Raw genomic sequence first — 15,721 nt, forward strand, 5'->3', positions numbered from 1 at the left:
TCAGTGAGAGGGAAGATTCTCCTCAGACAGCATCAACAAGTGCTTGTGCTTGTGTGGGAGATATGTAGGTGCATACAAAACAGAGGACCACCGGACACACTTCCAACAGGCTTTCCATCTCCAAATTGATCTTATATACAAGGAGGCTCGATATTGTGGGTCATCACCGCAAGGCCTGACATCTCCTCAGGCAAGACATAATGGTGAAGGTTGTAAACACGAGGTTTAGCACATCAACACTTCGGCTGTCACCAAGGCAACAAGCTATGCACTTCATATTTACTTTATGTGACTCATCTTTGGAAAAGTGGGCAATGTAGAGCGAGGGGAAGAGAAGGACTGAAACAATATTATTCTTGCATGCGCCTGAACATGTTCACTGAGGAATGCAAACACGCAGGTTTGGGTTCGTGTGCATACCTGCAGACATACAGAACATCTCTCTAATTCCAGACTCTGTACGCATATACGGATTAGAAACTTTGTGAACTTTATTTTCGTACATAACTTTTATTTAAACTGTCGTCAAAGCATGGGTATCAGATAGTAGAAGAAAATTGAGCTCCTAAGTGTTGTTCAGAGACATGCACACACATGTATTATGTTCACAAAAGCATTTTTGTATGACACTGAATGTTTGCCCAGCACTAGTTTAAACAGAAACATTTAACATAAGAATTTATCAAGCAGACCTAGGTTGCTTCACTTCCATCTTTACATTTCGCTAACAATATAAAAGTTATTTTATGTACCAAAATTAATAAAAATCATGGCAAACATACCCAATTTCGTTGTACTCAAAGGCCTTTTACTTGCTGTTACACTTGTTTTTATTAAAAAAAAATAAACGAAGCAAAGTTTTGATTGTGTTGACAATTTGGAGAAGTACTAAATATGCCGCAAATAATTAATTAAGGTTTACTAATTAATTTGAATAAAATCTAAAGTGTTATTTACCATTTCTAAATCAAGCTTATTAACTTACAGCAATAATACTTAATTGCATGTTTTGAATAGAATACATAGCACCTTAAGGTAATAATAGCAGGTTACTTTTAACTGTGTTAGGTATGTTTTGAAGCATTACAGCTGGTTTGAGCTGGTTTATGCCGATGGCGACTCATGAGTTGGTTTAAGCTGGTCAAAAGACGGTTTATGCTGGTCATGCAACTAGCTTCTGTTCAGGACCATCTCAAACCAGCTGCCATGCTTCGAAACGTACCTAACCAGCATATGCATTTTTTTTCAACAGGGTTCTCAATATCTATACTGCAACAGTGCTTAAAAATGCTGTGATCTGTTATGGAACTGATACCTCTAGCAAATTCAGCCTTTTGTTTTGTTTCTGTTCAGACACTGTTGCTTTATTCAGGGCTTGAATGTGTCTTTAGCTGTTTGATACCCGTGAGGATTGAGATGTAAATTCTCAAGCAGTTTTATTTGCATCAAAAGAAGCAAACAGCTGATTATTTAGAGCTCAGATTTTCCATTCCATGTCCCTCTGAATGGCCCGGCGTATGAACTGCTAACACGTGTGAGATGAATAGAGCAACAATTTGCAATTATTATTTTCTCCCCTGAATGCTCATTTTTTTCTGTCCCTGTCTTTAAATCATTTAACCTCGGTTAAAATAAGGTAAAAATCATTTGATGAAATCTTGATGAAAGAAGTTGTTCCTACATATAGACGAACTGTAATTCAGAATTTCAGAAACATTCAACTAAAGCACTTCTTATAACAAAACAAAAATGAATTCTGTGTGTATCTCACAGAGCATGTTAACAGGCCTGATGTACCACAAACCTGAGGACCCTTTGGCATTCTTGGAGGGTTGCCTGCAGAAAACACGAGATCTTGGGGGTCCTGAATGTGTGGCTTGGGACACTTTTATTACACCTGATCGAAAACCTCTACCACCGATCACCCCGGCACAGGGAAAGAAAGCCCCCTGCAAACTCGGTAATTCAGACAATTTGAAGGCACATTATCAACAATGATTAAGTGAAAAAATTATGTATTTGTACACCATAAATATAGCTAAAATCACACTTTGCATTTTAGTTGCATTGGCTGTTTTAGCTAAAGCACTTCTATTATGGGTAATAAAAGGTTAATTTTTTGGTTTTGGAAGTCCCCAAAAACAGGTTGACATGCGTGCAAGGTGAAAAAGCACGTTCATTGTCTTATATAATATGCATTCATTGTGTGACTGTTGAATCACTAAAACATTTTCTTGATAAAAGCCAGCAGCGGCAATCATTATTCAGAGCGAGAATCTGAAGGACATCTGTTAGAGCGGTCAAACGTGGTTCAAGTGTTTTAAACTCTTAAATACCTCAGTAACGAAAGCCTAACCACATATTTTTGTAGGCTTCTATCAAACGAGCGAACGAAGAGTGCATCTGATCTGAGCTACTAAAACAGTGAATGTAATCCGTTTCTCTCCACAGACGGCGGTCCTGGTCCAGGCCCCGGTCCTTACTGTCGATATGACAGGCTGCCACCAATCCAGGCCCAGTTCTCCATAGAAAGCGACTCAGATATGACGGAGTCCTCGGGGCTCATACAGGAATATGATGTATTCGACCCAACAAAGTCACGACCACACATCATATTCATTATAGGTGAACGCTCATCACTGTCAGCTTGTCATTTTCAGCCTTTTTTGATCATCTGATCTTTTCCTGAATTCATCTTATTCTGAATAATAACTCTTTGAGCTGGATGAAATTCAATTCGTAGACCTTGACCTTAATTAATTTAAAATGAGCAATCCTGTTGTGCTATTTCTGCGATGTAAAGTCAAATTTGCTGTAATATTTTCCAGGTGGACCGGCAGTGGAAAGGGCACTCAGACAGCTAAACTTGCACATCACTATGATTACGAGCATGTGTCCGTGGGGAAATTTTAAGGAACCAGTTGCTGCATCATGCCCCCAGCGACAGGAAATGGGAACTGATTGCTCAAATCATTGCCAATGGAGAACTGGCGCCTCAGGTTTGTCAGTTTGACCACCGAATGTGTGAATTGCACAGATATGGTAAATGGTGGTACAGCTGCTTAATTACAAAAATGAATGAAAAATGAGTCCCAAAATGTACTTACCATTAGGCTTTCAAGATGTAGCATGTTTTGAGAAATTTTGCATCACTTGCTGACTAACGGATCCTCTGCGGTTGACATAGCAGTGTTATAGAGGTCATATCGAATAATATTGAAGTCTCATATTTTAGCTGTTAGCAATAGTTTGAAGTTACAACATCGATGATCGAAGAGATCTCTATGATGAATTAGTTTATTGCAAACATGCTGCTTTTTATTGTGATGTTTTTATCAGCTGTTCTCTCATTCTGACGGCAGCCATTCACTGCAGAAGATCTACCAAATGTCTCTCCAAATAAAGAAATACACACATTTTGGATGGCCTCAAATTTTGTAAAATATGTTGTATTTTGCAAATATGTTGTGCTACTTTTGAGCTGCACAACATATTGAGCACCAAACCTGAATATAAGGACAGTGTGACAGTGAATTCATTATTTTTGTATTTTTGAAATAAACAAATTCCCAAACATTTAAGTAGTGCACTTTATTCCATAGTACTTTTTTATTCACCTCAGTGTTGTTCTGGTATGGTATCTTTCAGGAGACAACTATTGAAGAGCTGAAGCATCAGTTTATCAAAAAGCAGGATGCTAAAGGCTTCATTGTGGATGGATTCCCCAGAGAGATCTCACAGGCGTTCACCTTTGAGGAACAGGTCAGATATTCAGCATTCTGATGGTCTGCTCAATACATTATATAAACTGCATGAAAAAAGTCTTTGTACACTATGAATGACACTCATACAGTATTCCTTCAGATTGGCTCGCCAGACTTGGTGGTCTTGCTTGCCTGCTCCAATCAGCAACTCCGGCAACGTCTAGAGAAAAGAGCGTCCGAGCAGGGCCGCCCCGACGACAATACTCACGCTATTGAGAAGAGACTAGATACATTTAAACACAATATCACACTCATAGCCAAGTACTACCAGGAGAGAGGGCTTATTGTAAGGGTAAGATGCTGCTCTTTGCCTATTTTACATCGCTGTTGAAATCAGCTGGTTTTAACAGGAGTGGCTGTATAGATGCTGCTTTGTTTAAAAAATTGTCTAGTTTTCGCTGTGAAACGCATTCGGTCCCACTTTATATAAGGTGGCTTTAACTATTATGTATTTACATTTAAATGAATAATTTGGTACAATGCACTTATTGTGTATGTACATGTTTTTACATTGTACTTATATTTTTTTAAAATGCCATGTAATAAATCTCAGTAATTACATGTATAATTACAATTACACTGTTGACCCATCCCTTACACCTTAAACCAACCCATATCAGCAAACCTGTCCCTAACTGCACCCATATCCCACCTCAAGAGCAGCGAAAGTGTTTTGCAGTACAATATGAACACAATAAGTACATTGTACTTATTTTTTGATGTTAGTACATAGTAGTTTAGGCCACCTACGGTGATATGAAGTGTGACCCACAATTCTGTCTCAATGTACTTGGCCAGGTTGACGCTGATCGAGAAGAAGATGACATTTTCACAGACATTTGTACCATTGTCAAGGAGAGACTGTTCCCTAGCGACACAAATCCAGTAGGTTTTTATATAAAACGTACACTACAAGCCACAATTTGTGCTTCAAATCTGTTCTGTTCATATTTCATAGACATTATTTTTCTCCTGCAGAGTGGTACGGAAGATCTTTAGAGGGACGTCTAAACATCCAAACAGCTGCTGCCATTAAATCCAAAATGTCAAAAGCAGCCTGCCAAACATTTTATTTTACCATAATTCTTCAATAATAAACTTGTGGGTCAGAGTCGAGGATCAGGGACAAGAGTTAAGGGAGAAATATAATATACTGTATATTTTACAATCATTGTTGACTATTTGTACTTCACTGTGAATCTTCTCTACAACTTCTACGGTAATTTAATAAGAATGACTTTTTAGAGCAGAACATTTTTTTTCCAACATTTTCTGTTTTTGAATATTATGTTTGACTTTATATTAATGTATATTTGGATCTTAAGCCAGTAATAGTAATAATAAAACATAATATAATATGCTGAAAAAACATACCTATTCCTGTAAAAAACATTACAAGGATTAAATAATTTCTGATTAATAACTAGTTCACTTATGAATGTAGCATTTCTTGTTTTATCTTACTTCACAATATGAACGCATTATACAGACGTGTCCTCTGGCTGTGTTCTCATTAATGGATGTTCATTCCAGCTGTGCCACTTTTTCACAGTAAGACATCAGTGAACACAGACTCTCTGCCCTTGCTGACAGACCTTGACCAATCATGCATGCGCCAAGACACTGTTACTTTAAATACAGAGCAGTATCAAGCAGTAAAGTCTATTAAACCTCACTATCTATTTCATGTAAACTCTACACTGGCTTGTACATTTCTGAACACAAATTCACAATTGAGCCGCTAGATGGCAGGCTTTTATTTCTTAAAAATATTTTGCATAGCCTTTCTTGGTTTGAGTTCATTTATAGCCGTCCACAACTATACCAACTTTTTTTTCTTTTTATAAATTAATATTATGAAATTTTAACTTTTGAGATTGTGCACAAATTAAGAAAAAAAATGCTTGAGAAATCATAACATGTGAGTTTGCTTTTAACTAGCCTATACTGGATAACATTTACCATACAAAGATCATGGTATCTTTATTCCGTGCTAAGTGTGCTTAAAATACTGTTTTATCAGCAGCATCTCTGTGACAGAGTGCTGGTATGTGCTGTTTCTCAGAATAGATCCGCCCTTATCACCTGCCAGGCAAATTACTAGCAGCTCTGAGCGGAACCAGGAGACTCCTGTTGGCTTGCGTATAACTCAGCTTCAGGATTTTAGAAGCACAATTTAAATTACTGACATAAATGCACAATCTTCCTTTTCATGTTCTGGATTAACATATTTAGTTTAGAGATTGATCCCAAAATATCACTAAACTCCAAAACATTGGTGCAGTTTTCGCTCTTCTTAACTCTTTTCCGCTGTATGTTTTTGAGCTTAATAATTATTTTCTTTTTCATATTTTCTTTCTTCTGATGTACATAAAAGAAGAAAATGTTTTTGTCCATGCAGTGGACATCAACGGTCTCCAACATTCTTCAAATTATCTTCGTAGAACAACACGAGAGTGAGAAAATTATGACAATTTCAGTTTTGGGCAAGCTAGTCCATATATGTTAAAAAGGACAGTTCGCCAACAAATTAAAATTGTGTTATCATTTGCTGACTCATACGCCATTAAAACATTTTTTGAAATAAATTCCCTGAAACAATTTACACACAGTAGCTATCCTTGGCACAGTTATGAGAGAAATATTGTCTGATTCAACAAATCATTATTTTTAGATCTTTTTAGTTTCAGTTAACAATATCAGTGAATGATGACCCACATCTTGGTCTGTTTCTCACATAAAGATACGCAAATAAACAAACATAAATTTTTAGGTTGATCTAAGGTCTCTAAATGCTAATATAATTTAAATGTTTGAAAAGGCAAAACTAACCTACGCTTGTAACAAGGTTTCATTTAAAGCTGACTAAGGCTATTTAAGAACATTAACAGGAACAGGGTGGTCGTTCTGGTTTTATCTACCGGACAGAAGCATTTCAAAGTGGTATGAGCAGCACTCAAGTCTGTTCCAGTTCATTTCCTTATATAGTATGTCACTATTCCAGTTCCGATAAGGCTTATCACAATCTCTGACACGTCAATATAAAAGCCCAGCAGGGTCTTTTACAACACACTTCCCAGCATTTCCCATCTCCACTCTTAGCATTGGCACCATGGCACCAAAGAAAGTTGAACCCAAGAAACCAGAGCCTAAAAAACCAGAGCCTAAGAAAGAAGAAGCCCCAGCTCCTGCCCCGGTTCCAGAGACCCCAAAGAGCCCGAGCTGGACCTGAAAAGTGTCCCTCTTGAATTTACCGCTGACCAAATTGAAGAGTTCAGAGACGCCTTCACTCTCTTTGACGAGACACCAACGGGCGAGATGAAGATAAGGTACGCCCAGTGTGGAGACGTGATGAGGGCCCTGGGTCACAACCCTACCAACGCTGATGTCCTGACTGTGCTGGGGAAGCCCAAGGCTGAAGATATGAACATCAAACACCTGGACTTTGAGACGCTCCTGCCCATGCTGCAGCATATCTCGAGAGCAAAGGACCAGGGGACATTTGAGGACTTTGTTGAGGGTCTGAGAGTCTTTGACAAAGAAGGAAATGGAACAGTGATGGGTGCTGAGCTCCGGCCATGTCTTGGCAACGCTTGGGGAGAAAATGACAGAAGATGAGGTGGACCGTCTGATGGCCGGACAAGAAGACGCCAACGGCTGCATTAACTACACGCCCTTCATCAAGCACATCCTCTCTGGGTGAGCCGGAGCTACAACGACTGCTGATTGAAATTGGAACTCTAAATGGCAACTGTCAAAACACTGGAAAGAAAATATGTCTTGTCTGTATGTCTTGGAAAGCATCAAATAAAAACCAGCCAAATTTTGTTTCGTCTGAGATTTTTTTGTTCTGTTAATCTTGTTGTTGAGATGTCAAACTCAGATGTGTGTAAAAGAAGGAAGGTATTGGAAAACATGAACTACAGTACAGTACATGTACTATTAAAAATAGTGCCAGCAAAAACCAAAAAAAAGAATTTTGGCAGCGATGTCCTGCTTAGTGCCATAAACAATCTATGCAACCATAACTTCAAATTCTCGGATTAGCTTGACTGTGTGGCGTATAAATGGCTGCATATGAAATTGCATACTATACAATAGGCTAGGAAAAAAACAACTAATCAAAAAAACTAGAAAAAAAAAACAAATTCACAGTGGGCAAAATTGTCCCAGAGAAAACCTATTTCCAAATTTCTGAAGTGTTTGATGGACATTTTACTGGTCAACTATTTTACATACTGATCAGTGGGTGGACACTTATTGATAATACCGTAATATTGTAATGAAATCCCTTTGCAATATCACTAAGGGAGCTAAATCAGACGCTTACAGACAAAGACTTGCAAAAACAAAAACTGGTATAATTTTTTTTAAGTTTCCTTGGTAGGTGCGCTAGGGACTGATTTTCATGATATGTCACCTTTAAAATAAAGAGCGGAGTAATACAAACTGTTCTGGGCCGGTTTCATAGACAGTGCTTAGCCTAAAGCTAGCATCAGGCCATAGTTCAGTTAGGACATTTAAGTAATTTTTATAAACGTGCCTTAGAAAAAAGTATTACTGCTGTGCATCTTAAGACAAAACTACGGTACTGACATATTTTAAGATCAGTCAGTGCAAGCTAGGTGGAGACACGTTTTTATGAGTGAGTCTCTGAGTCTCATGTGGACATTAGCGATTTTAATTGGGGTTAGTCAATGATTGTATTGCTGCCCAAATCCTAATGAGCTTGTAAAATATAATATATAATATATATATATATATATATATATACACAAACACATAGTATATACAAATATACACGTCTATGGTGTAAAATCCCATCCAAAGTGCTACTGAACCATTTAAATCGACCAGTTACTTACAAAAACACTGACCCATTCCGCAAAACGGTTGTTTGGAAATGTCTCCATAGGTGGTGTGAAAACAGATACAAGGTAATGTGTGTTCAAGTTCCTTAATTTAAACCTTTGTAAGTGTTGCTTAAAAACAAGATCACAGTCACTTTAACTCTGTGGGGAAATATTATACAGCCTAACTGTGATTAGCGCAGATTAAATCACAACCAATATTTTAGAACAGTGCAGAGGCTTGTGTGATATTGCTTAATTTTATGACATTAGCGTAACCTTCGTGAAAGTTAGTTTTAAGTTAAAAACGCTCAGGTACTTTGAATAGGTAGTATCGGTATTTCTGCTATTGATTATTCTCCTGTGCATAATCACTATGGTCTATTTGAAGAACAGCATCATCCGATTAATTTTTGCAGTCTTATTTTCTTTCACATGATACATATCAAATTCATAAAATGCAGACCATCAGTACACATTCTCAAATAGGCACCCTAGGCTGTTCTGGTCCCTGCATTCAATTTCACTGTAATTAAGGTTAGTACATAGTGACTATAACATTGATTGGCTAAGTAGGGTACAAGTTGTACTTGAACTGTATAGATCAGCGTGTAATACTCCTGTTAGGGAGAGGAGGGGAATGGGGGTTGGTGGTCATATTACTAACTTTTTGAGAGTTGAGCGATAAAGAAGGCAGATTTTGCAGCTTTGAACCTCCGAAAAATACCTGAGCTCTTTTCCTCGTGGCTGTCACGCATCTTGTTCTAGTAAATCCACCTTTTCCTCATTAAATCAGTGCTGTGAAAATAAACAAAAGTCGTTCGTATCATAACATTATGTTTGGCGGGAATCCTCCAAAGTCTTCCCATATCTGACATTTTTGCGATGTTCTCTGCATAACAACATTCTTTGTGATCTATAACTGCAGTAAATGAGTAATTTAGGCGCTTAGAAGTTTCGCCAAGATTTAAATGCTTGTGAGTCCATGAGATTCGCTGTCGTGATTTATATCTGTTTGCAGTTATGATGGCAGCTCACCAACCCTCTTTTGCTTGCAGCTTTGGCAGCTTGAAGCTCACTGGATTTTCCCCATCTATGCTCAATCAGGAGAGCAAAAACAGAACCGCAGGCAAGTCCAAGGAAGGATTTTATTTCATTGTTTATGAGAGGAGAGTTTGTTTATGGTGACAGGTAATGCCCTGGCAAGCCCGGTTGACACCACATCTGTACTTCCCCTCTGTTACATCCCAAACAAACCCAGGAAAAGCAGCCACCCATCAATCAGATACTCATTCCTGTCACCGCACACATTATGTCTATCAGGCATGTGTCCTTTTCCATTTTCATATGCCACATCTCTCATGTTAAATATCCTGTGAGTCATTTAGTGTATTTCGCTTTCTAGGTGGCCAGTTTTCCAAAGTGTGAGGCGAAACCTCCGAGTTCGATTCTTATTTGTTGAATAATGTCGTTTTGACAGGCCTCTTGGATTTGAACGTCAGAGATCGACTCTTTAGGTTTGACTATAGGCTCAGAAGTGAATCTGTCCCACACAAAGGCTGTTTTCTTTGGCAGGACTGAGCTGTAGCCATCTTTGCCTCTTTTCATCCCTAAAGACAAAGTATGTTTTATTTTAGAGACGTGTATGGTTGTTTTTATACATTCTTTCTGGACATAAAGACCACTGACAGAGATAACAGTTTTAGTTGAATTCGGATCCAAAGACAACGTCTGCCCAGCTAATGACTCTTTTTTGTGCATGCATGTGGATATAGGTTCACACTGGGACGTACATATGGCAGTCGAGTTTAAGTTCACAAGAAACCAATGGCCGTGAAACTGTAGGCGATTCTGGGGTAGTTGATCTCGAGAGAGCGTTTGGCACATGATCAAGGAAGCGTGGCCTTAAAGACTGAGCTTGAGCATCTTTATTATCTCAAACAACAGTTTATTATTCATTGATGTCCAGACGTATATTTTATTCTTTAAGTCTGGAGCGCACTGAGAAATAACAAAAGGATCCTTATGTGGAGACCTCTCACAGGCGAGACTTTCTCCTCAGACGGCCCAAACACAGACGTGAGAGGCGATAGGCTTAGATTCAGCGCGTGCAAATATCATCCTAAATGTCAGAGAATTAAGAGTGCTAAGGAAGACTGATCTCTGAAGCTTACAGTGGGAGAGGGACATCAAAAGGTAGAAGGTATAAAATATTTTAAGAGTCTCCTTTTCTAGTCATCAGTCTTTGGTGCGTTTCACTCACATTAAATGCTCATCATATAGCTAATATAAATGAGGCACGAGTCTCTCTCTCTCTCTCTCTCTCTCTCTCTCTCTCTCTGTCTCTCTCTCTGTTGTAGTATTAGAGCTTTGATACTTAAAATTGTACATTAGTGTCTTAACTTTTGCTTTCGAATCAATTTGAAAGTTTTAGCAATTTTGTGATACTGTAATTAATTAATTTATTTATTTTAGCACTCCAATCCAGCCATGGGGGGTCAGTTTTTTCGAAATTTACATTTATACATCATCTGAAAGCTGAAAAAAGATAATATTAGAATGTTAATATATAAAATTCATATTGGTGCAAAGCCAAGTTAACGAAGATTGTTAGATACAGACAGAATCTTGCAAATAATAAAACCTCAGTTGTCTCCTTAGAATATGTAGATCTTATAAATGTCTTTTGGAATTATGTCTTACATTTATATACAGTATATTTGACATGCATATTTATGACACTGAGCATATTTGACATAGATAATCAAAATATAATGTCAAAAGTCGTTATAAGAGCACCGTGTTTCTAAACGTCTTAAATACCTCCTTGGTGTCTTTAAAAAAGAAGTGCCTTTTGGGCCCCTTTGACTGAGAAAATGAGGAGAGGATGTTCCCAGCATACCTTAATCAGTACCATTGAGGTATCTCAGTGCACAAGCCCTCAAATCTGCACTGAATCTTCCTCACCGATGGGGGATGGGTCAGTTACAGATGACATCATCGGCTGGAGTTGTGTGCTGTGCTTGTGTGTTGCAGAGATTTTGCAGTCTTGTAAGAAGGACGGAGTCTCTCTCGGATGACCACGTGAGGACCGACTTGCAGTCACATTCGACAGTTATTATCAAGATGCAAACGAGAACAAACACCGCTTTGCACTTTGAAAACGCTCATGTTCTGTGTGAAAATTGATGTGATGGCATGTGATATCACTAGAGGGCATTATTGCCCCAACACTTACTGTACATATGTACGCTCTTCTTTATAAAAACAACATACAACAGAAAACAGAAAGCGTGATTTACCAGTAGCTAGAAAAAGTACAGCAATAAGGCTGATCCTCAAAAAGATGCTAAAATGTCAATGCCAGACAATTGTTAGAACATCACTAGGGGGCATCGATATCCAAATATTTATTTCTCTGTCTCTATATAACATCTGGGATTGTGCAGTCAATAACAGTTTTATAGCATGTTTTCTGCAGTAGTTCAGGCGTCTGGTCACCAGAATTAAAATGATCGAACTAAGATGTTTAGTCAGGCTGACTACCGTGCCTTCATTGCCTTCCCGTCGAGATTTACAGTTTCCTAGCAGACCAGTGCGGTCATGACCTACATATATCCACTGTCGTATATATATGGAACTCGTAAGACTCATTGTGTGATGATTGAGAAGCTATATTCAAACCCTGAGGAAATTATGACCGGCCAATTGATAAAAAGCCACACAGAGCGCAATGAATCAAGCGATAAGACAGCACAGAGCGATGGTTGAAGTCAGTCCGATTCGAGGCTAGTGTTGCTCCTGTGGGGAGATGAGCGGTTCGGCAGGCTGACTTTATGCGCAATGACATGGTTGCAGAACCTGCCAGAGTCCATTAAAATCTTCCCAGTCAGGTGTCTCCTCTGCTTCTCTACACACAGTCCTTCAGCTCACCGCCAATGCACTCTGCTCCTAGAACAATCAATATGTTAGGTTACCGTCCAGGATGGAACAGGTTGCTTCAGCCTGCTGTGCCATTTCAGCAGGTTTGGGTGGAGGTCAAAGTCGCTCTAAACAGATATACGCGGTGCAGCTGCTTCCCAGCGCTGAGGGAATAGCGAATGATGGATAAACAGGCTTTGATTTAAATTAAAGTTTATGTTGAATCTGTTTTATGTGACATACAGTATATGGCAGCTTGAAGCACCTCCAATGTGTACTCTGAGGCAATTTGACTGTTTTTGAGGAGTAATTGATCACTTTTTATTTGATCAAGGTCCGCACCTACTGTAAATGCCAGCTGAATTTGGTTATTTGGATATAGTTTAGGAATTAATGTTCGCAGCGGATCAAGAACAGATCGCAGTGTTTATTTTACCCCCTAAGCCAAACCATATGTGGACTTCCAGTTTAGTAGGTGTTGTATCCTCTATGACATAAAATCCCACACAAGCAGAGCCAGACTGATAACTTACTGTGATGTTGTAGAAAATTTCCATATCGAGAACTCAGTTTTAGTTTAAAGGAATAGCTCACTTCTAAAATGGAAATTGTCATCATTTACAACTCACACAGATGTCATCCTAACTCAGAAGATTTTCGATCGCCTTTGAAAGATTATTTAACATGTTTTCATTGCTACCTAAAGCTAGCAGTAAAATGAATTAATCAGTTTAATTTAAATCTTCTAAAGAGACTTTATATGATGAATATATACATATAAACCAATGAGTTTCTTGAATTGTTCAAGATACTGTTTGCCATATTTAATGCTTATATATTAATAAAAGACTGAATTACACCTGTTCATCATAAACTCAATAATAGTTCTTCAGACTAAACTGCTCTGATTCATATGGATTAAATTAATGAAGCATCAAATGTTTGGTGGAATGGAGGCACAGAAACCTCCTCAGGTGTTATTAAAATATATTCATTTATGGTTGGAAAATGTTTGTGATGCCTTTGAGGTGAGTAAATGACAGAATTTTCATTTATGAGTAAGCTTAACTAATTAGGAAGCGCTCATTCCAGAAAGATGAGCCATATTTTCCAGCTGACAGCTCGCCAGAGAGTTTAGTATGCTAAGAGCTTTTAGGACTCTAATTAATATAGATGTCAGTCATCCTATCAGATGTGTTGGTTTTGTAATTTAATATTTTTTACGTTCTGTCTTATAAGTTGTTATTTTATCCTGAGGTCTAATATCTGTTTTTTTTTTTTGTCCTTCCTATTAATCATTACACGTAGTTCTCTTCAAGTTCTAACAGGGGACATGGAAATACAGCTTCTAAGAAATCTGTCTTCTCTGTCTTCTTGTTTATTTAGTTTCATATTTCAGCATCTGTCAGATTTCTTTTCCTTTTGACAAGCAGGAAACCAATAACATAGTAGGTGTGGTAGCAACGCCAAAATTGGAAGGCTGTTGATGGGATTAGAAAACTAAGAAGACTGGGAAAACAAACTATAAGTGCAGATTTTACATTGAAAAACAATTCATACACAAATACATATACACTGTAAAAATTATTGTTCAAAAATTGTAAATGCAGCAGATTAACGGAGTGTTTTTTAGAAAAATATTTTTTATGCTTTCTACTTCAAAATTCAACATTTTTTGAAACTGTGAAATTTATTGGCAATTTCTAGACTAGAAATTATTTGTACACATTTTTTCCAGTGTACTTAATATGATATCGCTAGTGTTTATGTTTTCCAACTAAATTTGAAGGTAGGGCTCAAAGCATGCATTGCTTGGTGTGAAGCCAAGAGTTGGAATGTTTACAAAGTTTCAGGCATTTGTTGGCATTTGGTCTGTGTCAATACTTTAAAGTGCTTGTTTTGGTCAGTGGCTTCGTGCGTAAAGAACCCTGTTTTCATGCATTTGTTTTGAACGCCAAGCGTGGGCAGGGCCAGAAAGCATTGATTTGAAAAATGAGTCGTCCTACGTCAAGCCTCAAGTGTCTGAGCGGGAAGGTCGTGGGGTATGGAAAGAGCAGGCCAACACGGAGGAGCAGGCACAGGGCTGGGCACTCTGGAGAAACACATGGGGTGGAGGGGTGTTTGAAGTGGTGGTCCGCATGAGAACGCCTGGCAAATTAGGATGCACTCGGCGAGTAACTATGGATACAACAACACATGGCTGTAATACGCACTGGAACAACACTGACAACAACAACACACATTCTTCACTCCACTGGCTCACTGGGTGTTGATAAATGAAAGATTTAAGAGGGACTAAATGGCTATTAAGGAATTTACTCCAGTCACACCCATACAGTATATAAGGAGGTGCATAGGATGATGTGCGTTATAATTCCATCTTATTATAACAGATTTCTAGTTTGGATTTTGGAGAATACAACTGAAGATTAAGATTTATAAAGATACATCAACTGTATTTATTGCAGGCAGGTTAAATTTTTTAAATCTGTGTTAAACATTTGCATATTTTCACATAAGGTCAGATATTCTTATAAAACCAATAGGAATTGACAATATAGTTTAGATTTTATTCATTAAAGATGAGTAGCGTTAGTAGTGAGTCATATTTGATCGTGATTTATTCATTATGACGACATGTGTATTTCCTTTGTCTGGGGGTCAAGTATACTTAAAAATGTTTGAGAATCATTGCTGTTGTCCACGAAAATTAAATATCGTAAAATGGTTACTGCACAAAAAGACAACTGAAAAGGTCATTTTAAGACGTATGAGGTCATTGGAAGAGTGGAGGAGGGGATTTGGTGCATCTTGGGAGGTTGGAGAGAGGTTAAGGTGGAGGACTGGGGCTGTCACCAAAAGACTGAGTAACTTTTCAGACATTCATATCACATTTTAAAGGTGTAGTTCACTCCAGGTTGAAAATTATGTCATCATTTTCTAATTGTTTACTTGTATGGCTGACTTTTGTGAGACACAAAAGAAGGTATTTTGAAAAAAAAATGTTGGTGCAAAAATTAAAGTCAGTGGTGCAGAAGGCAAGACATACATTGTTGGAAAAACATAATATGGGTAATTAGATGACAGAATTTGTATTTTATTTTTTTTATATTTTTGTTATTTTTATTCTCTTTAACAATTGTCCCCAGATACCCTGAACATCAAATGTAAAGAACGCTGAAGAAG

At 37.9% G+C, this 15,721-nt stretch overlaps 2 pseudogenes; both read left to right on the forward strand.

The window, feature by feature from the left end:
* Nucleotides 1-1,777: 1,777 nt before the first annotated feature.
* Nucleotides 1,778-5,008, forward strand: LOC122345851 (annotated as a pseudogene).
* Nucleotides 5,009-6,814: 1,806 nt separating this feature from the next.
* Nucleotides 6,815-7,592, forward strand: LOC122345841 (annotated as a pseudogene).
* Nucleotides 7,593-15,721: the final 8,129 nt, after the last annotated feature.

This window comes from Puntigrus tetrazona, chromosome 5 (assembly GCF_018831695.1).
Source record: "Puntigrus tetrazona isolate hp1 chromosome 5, ASM1883169v1, whole genome shotgun sequence".
In the NCBI taxonomy this organism is placed as follows: domain Eukaryota; kingdom Metazoa; phylum Chordata; class Actinopteri; order Cypriniformes; family Cyprinidae; genus Puntigrus; species Puntigrus tetrazona.